This window comes from Chiloscyllium punctatum, chromosome 32, assembly GCF_047496795.1.
Source record: "Chiloscyllium punctatum isolate Juve2018m chromosome 32, sChiPun1.3, whole genome shotgun sequence".
Taxonomy (NCBI): domain Eukaryota; kingdom Metazoa; phylum Chordata; class Chondrichthyes; order Orectolobiformes; family Hemiscylliidae; genus Chiloscyllium; species Chiloscyllium punctatum.
The window spans coordinates 2,873,825-2,898,624 of record NC_092770.1 but is presented as its reverse complement, the minus strand read 5'-3'; the positions used below and the strand labels follow the sequence as shown (position 1 = coordinate 2,898,624).

The 24,800-nt window shown below is 40.4% G+C and overlaps 1 protein-coding gene across 1 annotated transcript in view; it reads right to left on the bottom strand.

The window, feature by feature from the left end:
- The window catches only part of met (MET proto-oncogene, receptor tyrosine kinase), a 126,876-nt gene extending 102,696 nt beyond the window's left edge, over nt 1-24,180 (bottom strand). The window contains exon 1 of the mRNA XM_072551497.1: nt 23,806-24,180. The gene's annotated coding sequence lies outside the window, so the exon portion shown is untranslated. The remainder of the gene's footprint in view (nt 1-23,805) is intronic.
- Nucleotides 24,181-24,800: the final 620 nt, after the last annotated feature.

Below are 24,800 nucleotides of genomic sequence, written 5' to 3'. Positions count from 1 at the left end.
ATTGAAGCACATTCAGATAAGAGTTAGCGCAGCAAGAGGTGGAGCATAATCATCGGCATTGACCGCTTGGGAGATGTATGTCATGTACAAACCTGTTTAAAATAGCTCAAGTTAAAAACAGGCATCATCTTTTGAAAATTTCAGAATAGTCACTAGAATTCAGTTTTCTGCAAGTCTCAGGTTGGTTCACTTGTTATTGAATTTAGTTAGGAAATTACTTCAGGGCTAGTTCCAACTGCGAGACAAATTAGGAAAGGTTACAAAATAAAAATTGGATGGTGTAAGAGATCTAGACATAATAGAGAAGATTTGATGGAAGAAGTATTCCCATCACTGTATTGTTATTTTTTGATAGCTCACACTCCAGATATTTCTGATTTATCTAGGTCTGGAGATTATTCATGGGTCTTTAGCTTTGCCTTAAAAAAAACATCAATATAAATGCACCATTATAAAGGCCTACAGAAGAAAGATTGCTCCAGCTAAATCTGTAATTTTGGAATTGGCGCAGGCTTGGTGGGCCAAGGGGCCTCTTTCTGTCCTGTAGAGAATTGTAATTTGTAGTTGTAAATGTTTTGCTGCTTATTAATTCCTATAAAATATACAGGGTTTTTATGGATTGATTCAATCTTCTTTTCCCCAAATATTTTGTTCTCTGTAACTTGCTGTGTCTGTTTTTCTGACTTGGATTAACTTGGAAATGTTTCCTATCTTTAGACCAGGTATTTTCCCTGGGATGGGGGACATCGAGAACTAGAGGGCATAGGTTCAGGGTGAGAGGGGAAAGATATAAAAGGGACCTAAAGGGCAACTTCTTTGTGGAGATGGTGATGTATGTTTGGAATGAGCTACCAGAGGAAGTGGTGGAGGCTGGTACAATTACAGCATTAAAAGGCATATGAATAGGAAGGGTTTAGAGGGATATGGGCCAATGCTGACAAACGTAATGAGCTTAGGTTAGGATATGGGGTGGGCATGGACGAGTTGGGCCTAAGGGTCTGTTTCCATGCTGTACATCTCTATGACTGTATGACTTTATGAAAGTGAGGATGAACTAGGTAGGCATCCTTTGCGATATCCAGTAAATTATGTACCATATCCAGAAAGTAACTAATAATCTCATAACATGCTAATTCAAGCATGATCATGTATAAGAACACAAATTTTAGTTTGCAGGAGCTTCTGTCTAAACTGATTTATGTTTTTTGTTGTAAGCACAAAATCAAAGTATTGAAAGAAGAGTTGAATCATAAAAGCCTCCTATTTTCCATCCAAAACATCTGTCTAATGCTCTTGACAAACAACAAAACTGCAAACATTGGAAATTTGAAACATAAACAATGGAATGTAGGCAAGGTTCTAGCCAAATCAGGAACCTGTTTTTTTGTCCCCTGAGATAGCTGCGGTCTGATCTGCAGTGTACACTCTACTTTCCATAAATTGGACTTGTTACTTGGTTTAAAAAGCTACCTAAAAAGCTGAATTAAGCAATGCAGACAACATAAACTGGCAAGTACTTAAATTGATTGGATTATCAGATCATTTAATGTGAGCAACTTTGATTTAAGATGAGTAGAATATGTCAACTTTTAGTTGTCTATTTGATGGAAGCTTTACTGGCCATGCCAGTAATCATTGTCCAAGCCCAAGTTCTCGAGAAGGTGGTGGTGAATCACCTTCTTGGACTGCTACAGTCCATGTGACAGATACTACCCCAGTTATATCAAAAGTGAGCTGCAGACTTTGATAATGAAAAAATTACAATATTGTTCCAAGCCAGGATAATGCTTGACTTCATAAGAGAATTAGGAAGTGGAGCTATTCTCTGTTCTCCTATGTCTGCTATCACTATCCCCTAGAAGGACACAGTGAAAAGACTGTGAGGTGCTGTTGATGGAACCTTTTGGAGTTATTGCAGTGCACCTTGTGGGTGGTATATTGTACTGCCAAAGCAGTCAGTGGTGGAGAGACTGAAACCTTTCAGTTAGATGTGAATCATGCATGCTGTGTTAACCTAGATGGTGCTAGGCTTCCTGAAAGTTGTGGGTGTTGTACTCATCCAGGCATATGGAGAGTATTCTATCATAGTCCTGACTTGGTGGAAAGGAGTGGAGGAAACAGAAAGTGACTCACTTGTCACAGAATACCAAGCCTCTGAGCTGCTCTTGTCGCCACAGTATCATGTGCTGTTTCAGTTAAGTTCCTGGTCAGTGGCAACTCTAAGGATGTTAATTGTTGGGGATTTAATTGTGGTTACAGTGCTGTCTTGTTGGAGATGAACTCTGCTTGGCCCTGTGTGTTAATCTTACTTGCTGTTGTCTCGGGGTTGTGCTGCATAGCAACAAATAGCACTTTGCTACATGAAGGAAACCAGAAACATTTAGAAATGTAATACGTTTTAAGTACATAGAAAAAGACAGGGTGGAAAAAAAGAACAAGAGAGAAGGTCTTGGCTCGATGGAAAGCAGGAATGATTAAATGACAGAAGGGTTGATGATGATAGGCCAATAGAAAGTGATAATGTCACAAATGGAAATACATGTGGAAGAGTGAATGGAAGAATCATGAATAGCTGCCTTCCAAAAGAGTGATAAAGAACGAGAAGAGGAAACAAAATTAGCAAAGATAAAAGGAAACAAAGTGCCGTCATGATTATGATCTGAAGTTGCTAAATTCGATGAGTTCAGAAAACTGAACTGTTTAATCGAAAGATGAGGTGCTGTTTGTCAAAGTTATGTTGAGCTTCTCTGGAACATTGCACGAGGTTTAATCCATACAGGCTGGACTCTGCCATTCACAACTTCTGTAAAAGACACATCTTTGATTCTTGTAACTTCCTAGCCCTACTCCTATAAGAATGAGTCACATGTACTTTCCATCTTGTTACAGTCCTGCCTTTTGCTCTTTTTCTGTATTCCCCCTCAGTTCTGATGAAAAGCTGGCAATCTGAAGTGTTAACTCTGTTTTCTCTCTCCATGGATGCTGCCAGACCTGTTTTAAATTTCTGTCACCTCCTGTTTTGATTGCAGATTTCCAACATCTTTGCTCCTGTAATGATGTGAGGAGGTGTGAATGAAACTGGATATTGGGTAGTCAGCGAACATTCCTTCTTCTGACCTAATGAAAATCTTTGCTATAGGAACTGAAGATGGCGTGAGATGGATCACTATGCTGAGGAACTTATGCAGTAATTTTGGGATCTGAAATGACTGACCTCCAACAATTATCTTCTATTGTTCTAGGAATGACTCCAACCAATGGAAACTTGTCCCGATTCTCCCTCACTTGCTGCACACTCGGTAAAGTACAACCTTGATGCCATGGGCAGTCACTCTTCCCTCTAGTCTGGAATTAAGCTTTTTTTTATCTTTATTTGAAACAAAGTTGTGATAAAGTCTGGAGCTCAGTGCTCCTGGTGGAATCTACATAAAGCAGTGGAGAGTGAGCCTTGCTCCATTGAACTATTGATGCTAAGGCTCTTGTAGTGCAGTGGTAGTACACTGAGCCAGGAGACCCAGGTTTAAGTACCACCTGCTGTGGAGGTGTGTAACACCATCTCTGTACAGACTGTTTAGAAAATGTCTATATGGTCAATGATACCTTCCATCACTTTATTGATGATTAGGGGCAGACTTACCAGGTAGTAGTTGACTAGATCCTGCTTTTTGAAAACAGGATAAATTTGTGCAGTTCTCCACTTTTTTTAGCTCGTGTCCTGTTTTGTAGCTGTATTGGACAGTGTGGCTAATGGTGCAACTAGTTCTGGTGTACAAGTCTTCAGCACAACAGTGAGATGCAAATGGAAGCAGTAGAGAAGCAATGATGACATCAAAGTTTTTCTCTTGTGTTGATTCATACACCAATTGATGCAAACTAAAGCTGGCAGCTATTCTGTGATGAACGGTGCAAAATTTATGTTTAATGTCATTTTGTGGCATTTTGATTTCAACATAGAGGCAGACAGATGTTGGTGAGTGTGGTAAAGGCTTTCTTTAACAAAAAATTGACTAAAGCCAGCATTTTGTTAGAAAGCAGATGACTACACATCCTTGTGACATTAATATAAAGATATTTATATTGTTGAGTTTATGACAGGCAGGGTAATCATCAATGATCACTGGCTTGGTTTTCAGTTCAGGAGTCTAGGATTGAGCAAGTGTTTTCTTAATTCAGCCCAGAAAACACCAAAATTGAGTTTAGAAGCCAGTTATTTTCTTTTTCAGGAAGAATTCAAGATAGTGTGTCCGGGTCAATACCAAATGGCACCTAGCTTTATTTTCTTGTTTTACTGAACAGTATTTTACACTTCAGATGGTTGTTCAGAATCACTTCAATCACTGTGGATCTGGAGTCACATGTAGCCTGGACCAAAAAATTTACTGGTGAACTAAATCACTTGTAGAGTTCCATGATCATCATCACTACTAATAGCTTTTTATTCAACATTTAATTTAGCTAATTGAATTTTAACTCCCAAGTTGTTTGAATCAGATTTGAAGTGCTGTCTCCAGATTATTTACAGATTAAGAATTCTGTAAAATAGTCCTTGAATTTGTAACATTTTCTGTGTTAGCTGTTAACCAACACTTGAATTCAATGATCCCCTGTCTCCTTTGTACATTTTAAGTGTATTTCAGCTTTTAATATTACACAACACTGGGGCTTTTCAATGACTTGTTTTGTCAAATGCCAGCAACTTTATCTGTGGGTCACAGCCAACTAAACCTGTATAACATAATCCAACATCAATAGCCCAGGTAAAGCTTCACCTAACAGAAGCTCAAATCTAACAGCTTGAATGAATCTATCCAAATTCCTAAGAGAAAACCATAACATCCTTTATTTAAATCCTATGCAACAATCATTTGTACAAACGTTACCATCACAACAGATCAATTTTCAGCTTGCGGAGTGACAAATGTACCAATCTTTGCATAGTTTACAGGTGGAAACTTGCTTCTGGGATTTACTGCATTATTTTTCAAAGGCTAACAGCTGGCCAGTTTTCCATTGCTTGATTTCAGCTGCCCCTTTGTTTAACTGCTATCAGTCCTTTACAACTGGAATCATAAGAAGTCACCATCATTTTTAGCTACCTTGAGAAAAGGTGAAAACCCTTAATCTCCTCCATCTGTAAAAACACAGCCTTTGATATCTAGTATTGATCCAAAGGAGGAGGAAATGAGGACTCAGCAAGTGTGGACAGGGATTATGCCCATATGGAGATCCCACTGAATTTAATTTAATGGCAGGAACTCATTTGATTCTTTATTTCTGTTTCCTATGGGTAACTAGCCAAATGAGAAGTGGTCAATTATTTAGTGGGAAGGCCAGAAACCCAAGTGAAGTGAGAAATGTAGTGAAAATGGGGATGAGGCAGTGAGAAAAAGGCTGATCACTTTGGGAAGAGAGGGGAAGATTGTGGGGTAGAGGAAGCAGTCGAGTGGGCAATGGAGCCATTATGTTTCCCACTTCGGGGGGAAGGAAAGGTCACAGTGAAAGAAGGAATAGGCAGAGGGGAAAAGAGTTTGATAGTAGCAGAGAGGGAATGATAATTATGGTGGTGCAGATCATGTTGGGGAGAGGGAGCAATGGCCAGGTCTAGTGATGGAGTGAAAGAGGAAAGCAGCAATAATCAGTCGTAGGCAGAGAGCATGATAGCTGATGGACAGAGAAAAGCAATACCAAAAGTGTTAGTGTAGGTTGATAGATAGAAATAGATTGTGGGCAGAAGGAAATTATGAGAGAGAAATAACCATGGCAAGAGTACGATAGTTAGGCAGAGGTGGGGAAAGTGATCACTGGAAAGAAAAGACAGCAGGAAAGAAAGATATCAAGTGATACAAAAAAAAACAAAAATAGGTTGAAAGGTGAAAAGGACAGGCAGACTGAAAGAAGGATGGGAAAAGACCAGAGGGACAGCAACGATCCTGGGGGAGAAGGAGGTTATATAGAAAGAGACGCAGATTTTGGTTCAACATCCAGCTATGGCATGGGTGTGTAGACACCAGGTGAAGAGAAAGACAGAATTGCGCAGGTTAGTTTTTCTTGTGAGGGCTGAGTGTGGGGTGGAGAAGGACTTCACAAGTAGTGTTGGGATTGCATTTATATACTGCAGCAAACAGTTCTCAGCTTCCTTCAGATGCTGCAGTCCCAGAACCCTGGGAAACCAGGCCTGCGATCATTAAATTCAAATAGCTCCTGAAGTCCATGACACACAATCTCATTAACACATTAACATTACGATCCACCTCTCCAGAGTAAGTTACTAGCATGGGGCAAACCAACTCCATCAGAAGTTGGCATATTTGCAGCAAGTTGGGTTCTTCATTTTAAGAACTTCACTTTCCCCTCATCTCTCTCTTGTCTGCTATCCTGGAAGGACAATGTTAAGATTTCCCCCACAGAAGAAGCTGTGTTACTAATACAGAGATGGTGCTTTTGTAGCTCCCAATTCAAGTTTACAGTCACGGTTATTTAACTGGATTTTTCTGCTGGAATATGAAAATAAAGATAAATGGTTGCTGATACAGCTTTCAAGTGATTCATAATAGTTTCTGCCTCCTCCATCCACCACCTTTTCAGGAAATGTGAAAATGACAAGTCAGTGTGTCTTTGAGGTATAAACCACACTGAAAATGCACACATCTCCTTCCAAGTACACATTTCTTATTCATTTGACCCTGTGAAAGAATATGTGTGCACCAAACTAAACAAAAATGTTTTTGCTGTCCTGCACCTCCAATATTTCATTCTGAATAAATGTCATGACTCATCTTTATGACACAAAACTGAATCATGTCTCAATAAACCTTCATTGAGTGGGTGGGTCACCTCAAAGAAACCTCAATAAAAAGGCCTTCTGTACATTAACCATATTGTTGAAGATGGCACATTGCTATCAAAGGTTATATAAAATTCCTTTCCAACTCCATTAGAATTTAAATACTACATAATGAAAAATGTTACATGGGTTATTTTCCAAGGCAGCAATCTCAAAATAAAATAATCTCAAACTTCACTTTCTGATTTCACTACAGTCTATTGATACATCAATGAACAATTGAGTAGTTCAATGTGTGAAAATGCAATATTGGAAGCTTGCAGAGATCAGCGATGCTAGGAATCTGGACATTAAGTGCACAAATAATAAAATGTTAGTATGCAGGTATAGCAAGCTGTTAGAAAAGTTAAATAGAATATTATTGCTTATAGTGAGGGCAATTGAATACAAAATTAAGAAGGTTACATATCAGGTATAGTGAGACCCATCTGGTTCACTAACGTCCTTTAGTGAAGGAGACTGTCCTACATGTGACTCCAGACCCACAGCAATGTGGTTGACTCTTAACCAATTAGGGATGGGTAATAAATGCTGGCCTAGTCATTGACTCCGTCATCCCATGAATGAACATTAAAAAAGGACTGCATCTGGAATACTGTGTACAGTATTTTCTTTTAAAACGCAAGAGTGGGATGTGGGCATCACTGGCTGGCCAGCATTTATTGCCCATCCCTAATTGCCTAGAGAGGGCAGTGAAGAGTCAAACACATTGCTGGAGTCACATGTATGCCACAAAAGGTAAGAAGGGCAGATTTCTTTCTCTAAAGGACATTTGTGAACCAGTTGGGTTTTCCTTTGACAACTAGTGATACTTCATGGTCATCATTAAACTCTCATTTCCAGATTGTTATGGAATTCAAATAATATTGATTCAAACCTAGGTCCCCAGAACATTACTTGGGTCTCTGGATTAATTGTCTAGTGGTAATACCACTAGGCCATTACCTAACCCTGAAGGAAAGATGGAAAGACTTTAGAGAAAGGACAGAGAAGATTCACGAGACTAATACATGGAATGGGTGAGTTATCTTATGAATAATGGTAGACAGGCTAGGTTTGTATCTTTTGGAGTTTAAAAGTGTGAAAGGTGACTTGATTAAAGTATTCAAGATTCTGAGAGGAACATGGCAGAAGGGTGAATATTGAACTATGGATCTTTGTTTAAAAATGAGAAGTCAGCCATTTAAGGCAGAGGTAAGGAGAAGTCTTATTCTCTAGGTTGAGGAGATGTACAAAAATGATCCTGGGGATGAAGGGCTTTCAATATGAGGTGTAGTTAACAACTGTGCACCTGTACTCAATGGAATTTAGAAGGATGAGGGGATCTGATTGAACATTACAGAATACTGAAAGCCCTGAATCAAGTGGACATGGAGAAGATGTTTCTAGGAGTAGGACAGACTAGGACTCAAGGGCACAGCCTCAAAGTGAAGAGTCAACCCTTTAGAACAGGGATGATGAATTTTTTCAGCCAGAGGGTGGTTGATCTGTGGCATGGCCATAGAAGGCTGTGGAGGCCAAGTCTTTGAATGTACTTAAGATAGAGATAGCGATAAATAAGTTTTTGATTATTAAGGGGATCAAGGGTTACAGGGGAATGGCATTGAGTAACATAATCAGCCATGACCAAATGGTGGAACAGGCTCAATAGGCTGAAAGACCTAATGCTGCTCCTATATATGATGGTATAATCATAGGTACAGAATGAGATCCATCATGAATCTTTCCTCATGCAAAGAGGGATTATTGCACAGATTGCAAGGTAGAATACAAGGTAAAGTACAAGGGACAAATCACTTAAGCCACTAAAAATATTGGGGGCTATTTTTCTATCCAAAATTACATGTGTGCAGAACAAGAGTCAAAATAATTTTTTAATGCTTTTTTTGAGAAATAAAATTGCCTAGCTGAATTTTGGCAAGGGCTACGTCATCATTTTTGGGGTCTACATTTTTGGCTTTTGCATGTTATTTTCTGATTGGGGGTTGGGAGGAGGAATAGGTGCTAATTTCAGAAAGAGAGAGAGAGAGACGATGAATATGAAGAACCAACTACTGACAATGACAGGGAGGAGAAAATGAGGACTGCAGATGCTGGAGATCATTCCTGATGAAGGGCTTGTGCCCAAAACATCGATTCTCCTGCTCCTCTGAAGCTGCTTGACCTGCTGTGCTTTTCCAGCATCACACTGTCAACTACTGACAATGTCAGCATGAAGTACTGATATATTAACAATATTTTATCAAATGGGCTTCCATCTGTTTACTCAACTTACAGTAGGCACATTGCAGAGTTTGGAGAAGACATTACAATACTTAGGAATTGAGTCAACAGATCAGGCACACTCTGATGGAGCAATAAGAATCCACATGGATCTTAAGGGTAGGTTTATTCCATTAAACTTCACAAGTGTGCAAAATTGTTCCATATTACCATTAATCTTGAATTTGTCTTCAACTTTCAGCTGAGACTAAGGCTACCTTCCCTTTGGAAAGCCTCTGTTCACCGTGTAAATACAATCATCAATTTACAGACTTAAACAAAAAAAAATGCCTCCCCACTCACAGGGTCTCAGAGAAACTGAAACAGGATTTTGCCGGCTGTTGCCCTTAAACAGATTCCCTGTTAACACACCTACCTGGGCCTTGCTCTCTGCCTCATTCTAGGGTGTCCAGCAGCATCCTCTTCTCTTATCTGTTTACCTGCTTCTCATCCACCCTCCTCTCTACCTTGGAGTTTAGTCAAATAGTTGGACATGTCATTGAGAAAAACCTCTCCATGACCTCCGATCACAGGTTTCCTCCTCCTCCTCTGCTTTATCTGCTTCTACTTTAGTTGTTCCAGCATTTATACTCATTTATACTCATAGCTGCTGACATTTATACTCATAGCTGTTCTTCCTATTACAGATTCTGTCACTGGTGGAACAGCAAAACAGAAGGGAGGGAACCGATGAGCAGAGCAGCTGGAGCAGTGACTACAGGAGAGCCAGAATCTGTGATTGTAGGAAAATGTGCTCACAGATTTGTTCTCTGTTGCTGCTCCTCCGACCAAACTGTGAACAACTTTCCCACTCACACCCTGACACTGCCCCTGTCCCAACTTGCAATTGTTCAGTTTACCGTGTGAGATAATATGCATGCAAGTAACTTTTCTTGAATGTTTCATCCTCATCTTATGAGGTTGAGTTTAAATTTTCACCCGGTCCCCATATATATTTTAACTCTGGTGCAGCGGGTTAAATCACCTGAAACTTACATTAGGTCAGGATGAAAATACCTTTCCACTCCCGTTTGGAATATTGCAGGGAAACATTTGGTACACTTGCCTTTATTGGTTAGTGCATCGAATATAGGAGTTGGGAGGTCAAGTTGCTGCTATACAGGACATTGATTAGATCACTTTTGAAAGATAGCGTTCAGTTCTGGTCTCCCTGCTATAAGAAAGATGCTGTGAAACTTGGAAGGGCTCAGAAAACATTTACAAGGATGTTGCCAGGGGCTGGAGTGTTTCAGCTACAGGGAGAGGCTGAATAGTCTGCGGCTTTTTCCCTGAGCATCGGATGCTGAGGTTTATAAACCTTAGAGGTTTACTAAATCATGAGGGGCATGGATAGAGTGCACAAAGTCTTTTCCTCAGGTTATGGGAGTTTAAAACCAGAGGGTATAGGTTTAAGGTGAGAGGGGAAAAATTTAAACAAGGGACCTAAGAGGCAGCTTTTTCATGCAGGGGGTGGTGCATGTATGGAATGAATTGCCAGACCAGGCAGTAAAGGCTGGTACAATTACAACATTTAAAAGGCACCTGATTGCATATTGGAATAGGAAGGGTTTAGAGGGATATGGACCAAATGCTGACAAACGGGACTAGATTAATGTAGGATATCTGGTTGTCATGGACGAGTTGGACTGAAGGGTCTGTTTGTGTGCTGTACATTTGTTTGACTCAATGAATCTGCTAGTTAAGTAATTAAAAAAAAGAGTGAACAAGTTAATCAGGAAGAGTTTTAATTTTCAAGTTTGGATTTCTCAGTCAGGGGACTTATTTTCGGACCTGTCTGCAAGTTGCCAGGATCATTGAAACAAGTGAAGAATGGAGCAGCTCCTTCAGTCAAACTGATAAGCTGGAAATTTTTGATAGGTTGTACTGAAGAGTTGCAGTAGTGGCCAGGTGATAGGATACCTTCCTTCAACAGATACAGTGGATCATCCTGCCTTCCCTTACTAACTGGTTGATCAGGATGCTAATACTGTGATTCTAGAAAACAGTCTTATCCAAGTCCATCAACTAAATTCTGCTTCAGACACAGCAGTGATCTCACTGTTCCAGCATAAACTAAATGCAGAAGATTCTTTCCCAATAAATAGACAGAAATATCAATTCACAACCATTAATTTCCACTAGTCCACATTATAAAGATATCCCTGTAGTCCATTTGAAAACTGATCATTGTACCTACAGAGAACGTCCTGAAATCAGTCCCAAATTTAATTTTTATTCACTGAAATCTCAGCTTCTTATTCTACTCTCTCAATTTATTTCAAGTAATTATCTGAATTAAGCTTTTCGATATTGTTTACTACCTTATTTAATTCATGTATCACAGTTCAGACACATTAAATCAAATTTCCCAAAAGCTTCACACACCCGATATTGGGATGATTTAGGATCCTAAGCATGAACTAGCCAGCAGCAGATCCAGCATTGACATTTCTCTAAAGGCAGCCTCATGCTTAGCTGCCTCTGACTGTGATGACTCTCCACTGGTCAATTAGAGTTTAGGAAATCGAGAGGGCACTGTTTATGTAGGTACCTTGGGAGAAGCAAGATTAAAATAAAAGTCAGAGGGGCTTAGCCGGTGTTCTCCTCTGATTGGAGAAAACTAAAACCTCCACATGGCTTGTGGGTGTGTTCAGGGTGCCCTTCCTACTTGTGTTATATCCCTTTGTGCCTCTGGTTCTGATGGCAACTCCCTATTTGGGAAGGAAGCCACCTCCATGAAAATAGCAGACACTCTGCATGCAGGTTATCCAAAATGACTCAGGTGGGGGCTTAAACATGTTCATTGGTTACTCACCTCATTTTCATGGGCAGCCATTCTGAGATCTTGCCTCCCATTGGAAGTGTTACCTGCCCTGGTGTGGCTCTCTCCCTGTTTTCCACCATCCCTACTCTGATGTTGGGAAGCTTTTACCCTTTCATGCCAGTCTGTAAAGTGAGGATTTCTGCAGTTTTTCCTTATTTCAAAGTGGTCACACTGATTCTACTTTCCGGCTAATTTCTGAAGCATCTCTAGTGTGAACATTTCCCTTGTACCTACAAATGCTCAGAATCGGACACTGCACTCAAAAGTGTGTTCTATCACTGCTCCAGGGTTTGATCACAATCTTTTATAGTTCACTTCTGTTGTTTTGATTAGATTAGATTCCCTACAGTGTGGAAACAGGCCCTTCGGCCCAACAAGTCCACACCGACCCTCCGAAGAGCAACCCACCCAGATCCATTGCCCTACATTTACTCCTGACTAACTCACCTAACACTACAGGCAATTTAGCATGGCCAATTCACCTAATCTGCGCATCTTTGGACTGTGGGAGGAAACCAGAGCACCCGGAGGAAACCCATGCATACACGGGAAGAATGTGCAAACTCCACACGGACAGTTGCCCGAGGTGGGAATTGAACCAGGGTCCCTGGTGCTGTGAGGCAGCAATGCTAACCACTGAGCCACTTGTGCTGCCCACAGAGTTCAACATTCTATAGTTTTGTTGATAACTTCTTTTTGCTTGATACATTGATCTTTGGACTCTCTCAGTTGTATTCTTCACTGTTTTGACACAGCTCATGGATTTTTCACATTGCCAAGTATTAAGCTCTCCATGTAATACCTGTCTGTATTAAATTTCACTCACTTTATTCTATCAATTTACATGTTTTGTCCAGCTCATTTCATGAGTTGAGAAGACTAAGTCAAAAATTACTTCAACAATCCATTACATTTTGGTCTTTGACCATTTATTGAAGGGTAGATTTCCTATTCCAAATATGCATTTTATCTGGTTCAGAATGTTTTTCGCAACAGCCAATATTACTGCAACCTCTCCCCACAGTGACTCATAGGATTAGAAATTTACTTACAAATCGTGACCAGTGTAAACTTGTCCATGTACAATCAACCATAGCCAGTTAACACCAACTCTTCTTCTATATCTCCGGCAGCTACAATATTTTAGCTCATAGCTTGCTACTTGCATTTGAATAGAATGCCAAAAATGTAATTAGACGGACTGCACCTATCAAGTTGAAATGCTCCTTTTCAAAAAAAAATCTGCACATCTTTTAAATGAACAGAGGTTTCCTTAGGCAGATACACACAATAATAACTGTAACAAAGCCCTTTTGTTTAGCCACAGTTGGACATTATTTATAAAATGGAATGTCAGTCTATTAATTGCTATGAGCAAATAGCACATTAAAATGTTTGTAACAGATTTTTTCTATGAGCTAGTGCCAGAAATGATAGTTCACTTCAATACAGCAATCAGTGATTAAGTTAATTCCATGTGAAATATGGAATTAATTTGTTAAAATATCATAAGCATAATGTGTAACTATGATGTAAAATGATGACTTCCTGCTGAGAACTGAATTCCAGAATATTTCTTTCGTATTCATTTACTGTCTTGAAGTGGCTTTTTCAAGTGTTATGCAGAAGCCCAATTGTCATCCATGCGATAGCACCAGGGCTACTGTTATGGTTAGGGTCAGTGTTCATTCTGATCTACTACAAATGAAAATCTCAAACCATACCCCTTAACATAGTTACATAGAAACAGAAGACAGGAGCAGAAAGACTCCTTCGAGCCTGCTCTGCCATGCATCACTATCATGGCTGATCATCCAACACATTAGCCTAATTCTGCTTTCTCCCCATAACCTTTGATGCCATTCACCTCAAGTGCTATATCTAGCTGTTTTTTGAATATATTCAATGTTTTGGCATCAAATATTTCCTGTGGTGATGAATTCCACAGGTTCTCCACTCTTTGGGTGAAGAAATATCTCCTCATTTCCGTCCTAAATGGTCCACCCTGAATCTTCAGACTGTCACCCTTGGTTCTGGATGCATCCTCCATGCATCTCTCCTGTCTAGTCCTGTTAGAATTTTATAAGTATTTATGAGATTCCCTCCTCACCCATCTGAACTCCAGCAAACATAATCCTCACCTGGTCAATCTCTTTTCATATGTCAGACCTGTATTCCTGGAATGAGCCTGGTAAACCTTCGTTGCACTCGAGAGAGAGCAATAGCACCCTCCCTCAGAATAGGAGATGAAAACTGCACATAATATTCCAGTTGTGGCCTCACCAAGGTCCTGTATAACTACAACACATCCCTGCTCCTATACTCAAAACTTCTCGCAATGAAGGCCAACATATCATTTGCCTTCTTTACTGGCTGCTGCACTTGCATGCTTACCTTCAGTGACTGGTACATAAGGACATCCAAGTCCTACTGCACACGCTGCTCTCCCATTTTACAGCCATTCAGGTAGTAATCGGCCTTCTTGATTTTGCTTCCAAGGTGAATAACCTCACATTTATCCAAATTACACTGCAACTGCCATTGATTTATCTACTCACCCAACCTGTCCAGATGATGCTGAAGGACCTTTGCATCCTTGTCACAGTTCACCCTCCCACCCAACCTTGTATCATCTGCAAACTTTGAAATATTACATTTTGTTGTCTCATCCAAATCATTAATATATGTTTTGAATAGCTGGGGTCCTAGCACTGATCCTTGTGGCACCCCACTAGTTACTGCCTGCCAATGTGAAAAGGATCCATTAAGTCCTATGCTTTGTTTCCTCTCTGCCAATCAGTTTTCTATCCATCTCAATACACTTCGCCCAGTCCCATGTGCTTTAATCTTGGACAATAATCTCTTATGCGGGACTCTGTCAAGCGCTTTCTGAAAGTCCAAATATACCACACTGACTGAAACTCTACTAGTCACATCTTCATAGAATTCTGACAAATTTGTCAAGCATGATTTCCCCTTCATAAATCTATGCTGACTTAACTCTCCTAGGATTCATTGGAATATTGTAATTTTATTTTCTATATTTTGATTGTGGATTAAAACTGAAGACTGTTTTAAAACCTAGGATTATAGAAAGTGCTGGACCTTTCATTATGTGTTGTTGATACTGCTTTGTTCAAGTGGTGGGGAAAGTAAGCTACTTGTTGATGGTCAACTACCAAAGGGTGCATGCAGGCTCCAATTTAGTTGGCAACAAGCAGCTGATTGGTCACAAATGCACCAACCAATTATTGATATCAGAGATCAGCCTATTAACAAATCTATGACTGATTTCTGGGTAGTTAAACAGCTTGTAGGTGTGAACAATGTCGGGTGAAGCATTTGGACCTCTGAAATGGCACGTTGTGTGTCTGCCACTCTACAGTAAAAATATCTGAAGCTAGTTATATTCTCCCACGTGTTACTGTCAGCTGTTGCTCTGAACCAGTAACTAAGAGATTTTGCAGTTAGCGTACCAATCACCCTGTGCCTTATGTGCAAAAAGTGAAGGTACCTGGAAAAGAGACTGAAGAACAGAAAGTCCTGGCAAGCCAAAAAGATCACCTCAGTGAACTCTGGTGCTTATAAACTGTGGTTCCCAGTTTTATCTCCTGCTGTCTATAAAACCAAATTCATTTTCATTTATCAGTGTCTGTCTATATGTATGTGTTCCAGGGTTTTAAAATGGATTAGACTTTTCAATTGTAGCATCATATGTTGATTATCCATAGCTTATTACTTGTTATTACAAATAAGTAAATTGTAATCAACAGTTGTTCTTGTTAAGTATGGAACCTGGTCAAGGTGTTTATACTAACTTGATTCAAATGGACAAGCAAATCAGGGACATTGCTTGCTATAATTAGATGAGTAACCTCTGTGGTGGTCATGGGAGTATTGCGGCTTGAGCATCAGTGCACTCTCTCAAGTGAGTCACAACAATATATTATAAACTTCAGAAACAAAACGGGAAACATAAACACACTTCATCTGAAATAAACAGATCTAAAACCATGACAACAGATCATTTACTGGATTTCTGACAAAATCCATATTTACACTATCTGTGGACTAGATGTCATCACTTGTTGCCTTTATCAATCACACCATGAATTTCCTGGCAAGATGCACAAGAACAACATTTAATGCAGCACTTTTAATGTAGCAAGATGTCTACCTTCCTTTAAAATTATTGTTAAAACCTACCTCTTCAACAAACTTTAGATCTGTTATACTGTATCCTTTGATAGCTAAGTGTCAATTTCTGTATAAGAATGTTGTAAAGCTCCTTAGGATTTTTGAACCATGTTACAAATGTTATTCAAATGAAAGTTGTAGTTTGCTGTTGTTAACACCAACTCTTCAGTTACTCCAGAATGAATGATGTCAACATTTTCCTGTCTGACCTCACAATTCACCTTCCATCAACTTCAACTCATTCAAATCTTCTTATGCACCACTTGTTCATTCACTGATTTACTTTGGGTCCTGGTTAAATAATAACTCAACTTTAAAATTCTCATCCTTCCATGGATCTTTATCGCTCCCAGTCTTTCTAGTCTCCCAAGCCCTTCAATACTCCAACAGAGTTCTTCCAACTTTGATGTCTTGCGCATGTCTATTTCCTTCGTAGCACCATTGGCGGCCATATGTGCCTGACACCATTTAGGCCCTGAACCCTGTAATTGCTGCCTTAAACACTTCTCTTCCCCACTCTTTCAGGATCTTCCTTAAAACCTAACCTTTCAATCAAATTTTTAGTCACTAACCCTTCACGTCAGTGTTAATTTTTGATTAACTATGTTCCATCTGCAGTCATTGTTTTTATCCCTATGTTTTGGTGAAGCAGCTTGAGATAATTTCCTTTGTTAAAAGTGCAAGTTATATGCTGTCTTAAATAACTGGGACACACATACATATAAAACATCATTACACATTTGTATTAAGTATAAATCAGATGCCATTCAATATTATGTCCAATTTATCTTTGAGCTATGATATAAATAAAGCAAAGTCATGTCAAAAGGATGGTAGAGAATCTTATTGGATTTTATATTGAATTGAAATTAATTATATTTATCAGAATTAAGTTTGTAAAAGCATGGTGCATTTCTGGAAGTGACTGCTAAAATAAATTTTAAATAAGTAATTTCAATACTGTTTACTGGAAGCAAAGGAAGATACTCTTCAATTTTCCCATTAAGTACAAACTACTTTTACTTGGTAATTAAATCTTATTCTTGACATATAGTTTGAATATATACATAATTGTTTTATAAATTTTGGTCTTCCTGCTTTAGGAAAGATGCTGTTAAACGTGAAAGGATTCAGAAAAGATTCACAAGAACATTGCCAGAGTTGAAGGGTTTGACTATAGGGAAAGGCTGAGTAGGCCGAGACTATTTTCGCCGCAGTGTCAGAGCCTGAAAGGTGACCTTACACAGGTTTATAAAAGCATGCGGGGCATGGATAGGGTGAATAGCCAAGATCTTTTCCCTGGGGTGGGGGAGTCCAAAATTAGTGGATGTAGGATTAAGGTGAGACAGGAAAGATTTTAAAAGGGACCTGAGGGGCAACATTTTCACGCAGAGGGTGATGTGGCTATGGAGTACGCTGCTCGAGGAAGTGGTGGAGGCTGGTACAATTGCAACATGTAAAAGGCATCTGGATAGGGTACATCTATAGGATGGGTTTAGGTGAATAACAGGCCAAATGCTGGCAAATGGGACTAGATTAATTTTGGATATCTGGTCAGTGCGGCCGAGTTGGACCGAAAGGTCTGTTTCCGTGCTGTACACTCTATGATTCTATGCAATAGGCAGAAAAGAGATGTTATCTATTCACAGGGACATGAGGCTCTCCAAACAAACTCCAAATGTTACCAGGATTACTGAGACATTACCTCAGGGGAACAGCAGTGATCCCATGGGGATACAAACCTGATGCTTTTCTCTTAGATTGATGATATTCATCCCATCACTCACGTCACTCCACCAATTTCCTTGCTATTGTCAGTCAGCCAGGCAGCATTTCTGTTCACTCCAAAGTGGTGTCCCCTGGAACTTGGGCCTCAAGCCTAGCATTGTTTGAGATCATTTCATAAGACTATTGTGGGTGAATGAAATAAGACCATCTGCCATCTCTCTCACACTGAAGTTAGTAGCCTTTCCCCAGCTACGCTGTAGCTATTGGATATTGATATGTTAAGTAAGCAGATTAAAAGAAAATGGTAAATGAAGTATAATGTGGAAAAATGCAAAATTGTTCATTTTGGAAGGGAGAACAAAAGAAGAGAATATTATTTAAAATGGAGAAAACTGCAGAAAACTGCCATATAATCAGACTTGGGGGCACTTATAAATGAAACACAGAAAGCTAGAACCCAGATGCAGAAAGTAAAAAAATCACACAACACCCATCTGGAGTACTGTGAGCAGTTTTGGTCCCCTTATTTAAGGAAAAACTTCATTTCATTGCACACGGTTCAGAGAAGGTTCACTTAGATGATCCCTGGTATGCAGGGACAGTCTTACGAGCAAAAGCTAAATAGGTTGACTCTCAACTCACTGGAGTTTAGAAGAATGAGAGGTGATCTCATTGAAACATCCAGGATTCTCAAGGGATTGACAGAGTAAATGCTGAGAGGATGTTTCCCATCATGGAACAGGATAGCGTCAGAATAAAGGGACTCCAGTTGAAGACTGGTATGTGGAGGAATTGATTCTCACACAGGGTTCAAAGTGTCTGGAATTCCCTGTGACAGAAAGCTGTAGGGGGGCATGGTGCCTGTGTATATTAAAGGCTGAGATAGATAGATTCTTAATCAGTTGGGGAATTAAGAGCTGTGGGGAAAATGCAGGAAAGTGGATATGAGGAAGATTTGAAGGGCTAAATCTCTTGTTAAAGTGGTTTTATCAAATAATCCCTGCTGTATGGAAGCAGGCCATCAGCCCATTGAGTCTACATCTACACCAACCCTCCATCTTATCCAAACCCACCCCGTAACCCTACATTTCCCATGGCTAACCCACCTAGCCTGTGCATCCACACATATTATGGGCAATTTACCACGGCCAATCCACCTAACCTGCATACCTTCAGACCATGGAAGCAAACCAAGTACATTGAGGAAACTTGGCATAGACATGGGGAGAACATGCAAACTTCACACAGAGTCACCTGACGATGGAATTGAATCCGGGTCTATGGTGCTGTGAGGAAGCAGTATGAACCACTGATCCGAGAGTGTGGTGCTGGAAAAGCACAGCAGGTCAGGCATCATCTGAGGAGCAGGAGTATCAACGTTTTGGGCAAAAGCCCTTCATTAGGCTTATGCCCAAAATGTCGATTTTCCTGCTCCTCGGATGCAACCTGACCTGCTGTGCTTTTCCAGCACCACACTCTCGACTCTAATCTCCAGCATCTGCAGCCCTCACTTTTGCCTAACCACTGATCCACCATGCCATAATTACAGGTGGGGGTCAAGACAAAGATGAAACAAAAGCACAATGGAAAACAAATAGGAAGGGTAAATAACTGGTGTGTATATGCAGTTTAGCATGTTTTGATTAATAAGTTTGGTTCCAAGTGTCTATTTTGTTGTACCTTATTTGTTTGGATTGTGGTCAAATGCTTGCTATGATACTTAGTACCAGGAAAGGTCAGGTGTGGAACAAAAACAGAAATTGCTGGAAAATCTCAGCATGTCTGGCAGCATCCGTGGAAAGAAATCAGAAGTAATGTTTCAAGTCCAGTGACCCTTCTTCAGAACTTTGAGATTTTCCAGCAATTTCTGTTTTTGTTTCAGCTTTCCAGCATTCGTAATTCTTTCGGTGTTTTGTCTTAAGGTCAGGTGTGAGACTAAAGATGAACGGGGAAGTGGGGTTGTATTTAATATTATTGCAGGTAGGTGAGTTGATCATGGCCAGAAGGTGGTTGTGTTGGTTGTTTCTAACTTTCATTCTTCTCTTGTCCCTTCTCACCTGGTCATTACGTGGCAATTGTGTTGTGCGCTCATGACAATGCAAAAGTCACCTTGACTCTTGACATATCTTTTGCGGGGACACCTTCAGAGTGATCCAGCTTGGTAAGTGTTTAACCACCCTAGTGGTTGCTCTATCATAGCATGGCTTGTTGTCTGAGTCATGTTTTGAAGAAGGGTCACCAGATTTGAAATGTTAACTCTACTTTCTCTCAGAAGCTGCCTGACCAGCTGAATTTCTCCAGAAATTTCTGTTTTTGTTTCAGATCTTCAGCATCTGCAGTTCTTTGTTTTACTTCCATGCCTGAGTCATGCCATAGCCTGAGGGTTGCAAATTACTACACCCATGTCTGGAAAAGCTTGGCTTATGCAGAATCTTTGAAATAAGGGCAAAGTCCTACAGCATATGGCACACCACTCCCTGTAGCCTGCAGCAACCTTGACCAACTCTCTAAAGCATCAAGTTCTTCTGCAATGAATATGAGAGCCATTAACTGCAAGTTTATTTAAAGATCACTCTAAATCATGGTCTAGCTTCTTTCCATTGCTGAACACATGCTCAGCTGTGAATGGTTAAGGAGGAACAACAGGCTGGAGTGTCCAGCTTCCAAACTGCAGCAGTGACATGGCAATATGATACATCAACTCTGCCTATTTCCACAGGACATTCCCTGCACGTGAGCCAATGCCCTTAGCAAAATAGTGATAGGTACAGATAGCATCCAATGTGTGCATATATGCAAATGAAAGCCATTTTGGAAGTAAAACACACTTCAATACTGATTAACTGAGTACTGCAGAGCTGAAGTTTGCAGCCAGGCTCCTCTTCACACACAAAATTCCAGGTTGGATTGCACAACAAACCAGTCACAAATGAAAGCATGGCTGAACTTGTTATCAGTCTTTGACATAGCTGATCACTAAATTCTACTCCAATACCTCTCCAATATCATTCGGTTGTGCATGATTGAACTTTCATTTGTATATATCCTGTTGTAACCAGAGAATAATTCAAAATAGCTTCTCTGCTCACTTCTGCAACATTACATCTGGTGTTTCCCATGGATTCATTCTTGAACCTCTTCTATCTCTCCGCAGCATGCTCCCTGTCAGTGACTTCACAAAGATGATGTGTTTCTATACGTACATTGACAATACATAGCCATATCACTCCATAACCTCTCCTCCTTTATAAATACCTGATTGCTTGTCTGACACTGGCACTGGATGAGGAGAAATTTCATCCATTAAGTATTTGGAATTAAATGCCATTGCTTTGACCCTGCTCATAAACTCTATTCCTTTGCTGATGACTCCATACACCTCTTTGCCTGAAGCCAAAGTGGATTGATGTTACCTTGGTCCCAAAATGCCCTTCCTACCATACATCTGTACCGTCATTAAAAATGTCAATTTTCACCTGCAAAGCACTGCCTAACTTTGCCCCTATCTCAAATCATCTGCTGTTGAAACTTTAATCATTTTTTTGTTATCTCTATACTTGACTATTCTAAAGACACTCTTGGCTAGCCTCCAATCTTCCACACTCCATCTGCTTAAACTGATCAATTACCCTTTTGCCCATAAGCTCACTGACCTTTACCCGGCCTACATTAAGCAATGCACCCATTTTAAATTTCCCAAAGCTGCTTCAACATCCTGCCATTTAGCCTGTTGTGCCCACTCTGGTTCCCATCCACTAATTTCTCTCCACAGTTCTGAATTCTTCCTCCACCCCTTCAGGTCATTATAATTTCTCTTTTGAAAAATTTGAATCTGCTATCACCATAATGTGAGGGAGTGCAATTCATTTCCTAAATATTTGCTGCAAAAAATAAAGGTTTCCTCATGTTGCCCTGGTTCTTTTGCCAAACATGTTCGATTGATATCCATATGCACATTCCCGATTTTAATCATTCCACCCACTGTTGAGCTGTTTCTTTAACTGCCAAAGCACCAAGATCTTTCCTCTGGCCTGTGTTCAACAGTAGCATTCCCAGCTCTGAGTTGGAGGATTCTGAGCTGGAATGCATTCCAGATTGTGCTAGACAGCTGAAACAAAGATTCTCCATTCTAACTACTGCATTGACACACAGCAAATTTCTCATGCCACATGGAAACTGAGTGTCTTCCTTGCTGACCCATCATTTAAGTCCTGGTGAGCATGTGTTCCAGGTCCAGAACTCCAGCCTCTAAATACTGAATTGGCATTATCTAGTCATATGCAATAGTCTCCTCACCCTTTGTATTCAGTTTGGTAAGGAGCCATGAAGCCAGCCAATAATCTTTCCATATGAGATAGACTTTGTGACAGATGTTATACAATAGCTGATCTGCTATATATAAAAGCAGGTGAAAAAAAGAGTTGCCTCATGTGCATTCAAGAAAGAAGAATTCAGGAGCATAGAAGCCAACTTTACTTGTCCATAACTTGACACATTTTTCCCAAATAAAACATAGTGGAAAGATTTTGCAGGTTGACCACCAATCTGACAGGTTACAACTTCATTTCTTCTATTAATCTAACCATCTACTTAGCAACTATATCTACTTAGCAACTATATCTATATGGTGGGGCAATTCCATTGATTCACAATGGCAGCACAAATCTGGTTATTCATTATTCAGTTACTGCTGCTACTCCTGTACGTTGAGTAATTGGGGACATCTACTACCAAATGTGAATATGCCTTTGGATATGAATGCAGAACTCTACTTGCTGAGACAGTCAAGAACGATAATTGGATCCTGCAGCCTCTATCTCTGTGGTATTACTCCCATCAAGCCAACAGCTTGTTTCAATGGCTCAATACCATCTGGGTGAGAACAATTAATTCAGTAAAGTCCAGGCATCAAACCAGCACATTCTGGTGTGGACGGCTGGCTAATCTCCAGGCCTTTGTGGATCCTAGCTGTGCATATGATTACCATTACTAAGTCATGTCAGTAACTGAATATTGAACAACCAGATTTGTGCTGCCATTGTGCAAAGGGCCACACTGTTCAAAAAGCATCACTCCAGTCAGTCAGAGAGATTAACGTGGGATCTGTTATCTTCCCATTGAAGACTGATTTGTTTTTGGTTAATCAGAGGTGGAAAACCACTGCCTACTAAACCACGGCAAAATTCATACAAGTAGAGGTCTGCTTTGCTTGATATGGTGTAGTGGCGCACTTCACTCACCTCAGAAATTCAAGCACAGTTGTCAAGAGCCAAGGTTTCGAGGCTACTGCTGAAATTCGATCAGATGAACTATACACATGAAGGTATGGTTAACTGCTTAAACGCTTTTGTGCGCGCAGTGAAACTGATCATTAATCCCTGAGTGCTCCACATTAGTGTGGTCCTGATAATTGTCTCTGAGCGCTACGTGTGAGATGCACTGGGAATGTCATTGGGAATGTCACACATGGCTGCTAATACTCCTCGGCACTAGTATAATATTTAAGGATTAATTAAAATCATTAATCCTAAACACATCAAACACAATGTTTTTTCCTGTCTTCTGGGGAACTATCCTGTATAAGTAAGGAAATAAAGCTAATCTGGGAATCTTTTTGTCCTGCCTCAAATCTGTACGGTACAAAGTTTTTTTTAACACTTTCTTTATTCTCCACATAATACACACAGGAAGATGAATCATTCTGGATCATGATCCCATTCCACCACAACCGATTCTTCAGTTGTAACAGTTGGTGCAAATAAAATAACATCTGCAGGACGTTTTAAATTTAGAGAGAGAAAAAATACAAAAGAAGGGAAACTCGCTTGTATCCGTGCATCTAAAATCAAACAAACACACGGTGGCAAGGATTCCGTTTGTTATAAATTACAGATTAGTCGGTACTAAGCAAGAGGTTACAAAATGGGCATTGAATTAAAGGCGGATGTACCTGACTGTTCACCGAATCGAAGTCAAGATCAACTTGTGCTGTCCTTCTCAGAGCCCACCATTCACGCAATCATTCCAGTCCCTTCCTCTTCACCGGATTTCTCTCAGTAAATCCTGCTCTTTCAACAAGCCTTCAGTGGTGCAGCGTGCCCGCTCTGTTCCTTTCCACAGTGACCCGGGTTGAGTCTGGGGTTGGGGGGGGTGGGTCACTCGCTGACTCGGGTTGAATTCTCAGTGCCCCAGGGCTGGCGAGCAGCTCAGAGCCGGCCCCTGCTGTACAGGTGATCAGCCTCTCTCCGCTCTCCAGCACGGATGACAAAACAAAATCAAGAAGTCCTTTGTGAAAGCAAACTGAGAATGTGCTGGTTTCACAGGGTGAGTAACCTGCTGCTACTCCTGACGCAGCCGCTGATCAACTCCGGGCGGTTTCGCTCCGCCTCCAGGAGTGTGAATACAACAAGGTGTACAGCTCTGCATCCTGACAGAGTCGGAGAGATGGACAGCACGGAAACAGACCCTTCCTCCAACTCGTCCATGCCCACCAGATATCCGAAATTAATCTAGTCCTATTTGCCAGCAATTCACCCACATCCCTCTAAACTCTTCCTTTTCATATATCCATCTATGCCTTTTAAATGTTATAATCGTATCAACCTCCATTATTTCCTCTGGCGGCTCATTTCACATGCACACCCCACCCTCTGCGTGAAAAAGTTGTTTCTTAGGTTCCTTTTAAATCTTTCCCCTCTAACCCTAAACCTATGCCGTCTAGTTCTGGATAGTAGTTTAAGATGAGAGGGGAAAGATTTAAAACCATGCCAGATCACACACTGACTCTCAGATCACACACTGACTCCTAAATCACACACTGACTCCCAGATCACATACTGACTCCCAGATCACACACTGACTCTCAGGTCACACACTGACTCCTAGATCACATACTGACTCTCAGATCACACACTGACTCCCAGATCACACACTGACTCTCAGATC